This window comes from Chrysochloris asiatica, unplaced genomic scaffold (assembly GCF_000296735.1).
Source record: "Chrysochloris asiatica unplaced genomic scaffold, ChrAsi1.0 scaffold00196, whole genome shotgun sequence".
Taxonomy (NCBI): Eukaryota; Metazoa; Chordata; class Mammalia; order Afrosoricida; family Chrysochloridae; genus Chrysochloris; species Chrysochloris asiatica.
In genome coordinates, this window is record NW_006408714.1 from 1,271,040 (window position 1) to 1,271,681 (window position 642).

The window sequence follows — 642 nt, forward strand, 5'->3', positions numbered from 1 at the left end:
CAATCTGTTAAATGAAGTTTAAGACAAATGAACTCTACCTCATAGACATCTTTTGAGAACTACTGAAGTTTTGCAGCTTTGTTACTTTAACATCATTATATAAGTGAAAGGTATAGATATAGTACATATATCTATTTACATGTAATTTTTCAACTTTCTATAAACTAAGTCATCTGTTATATGAGGAGGCCTCAAAAGCTTCATGTAAAATATCATAATCTTTTTATTCAATTTTTTTCAAGAACTTTTTGGAAGCTCTCTCATATTTTATTTTCCTATGCAGAGACCATGGAGTCATGGTGTGGTACTGTAGGATAAGCACTGGACTACTCATCTCAAGTTTGATGGTTCAAACCCACCAGCTACTACTTGGAAACCCAATACAGGGTTGTTATTAGACTGACACAACTGACTCATCAGCACTTAACAACAATAACAATGCACACCCACACCATTGATACTTAAAACACAGTTACTTTCTCTACTGCAACTACAATGGAAGTCATTCAAAATGTGACTGAGAAAAAGCTGCCTCCTCAAAGTAGTTGTTGTTGTTAAGTGCTGTCGAGTCGGTTCCGACCCATAGCGACCCTGTACAGGGTTTCCGAGGGTGTAAATCTTTACGGGAGTAGAAAGCCTCAT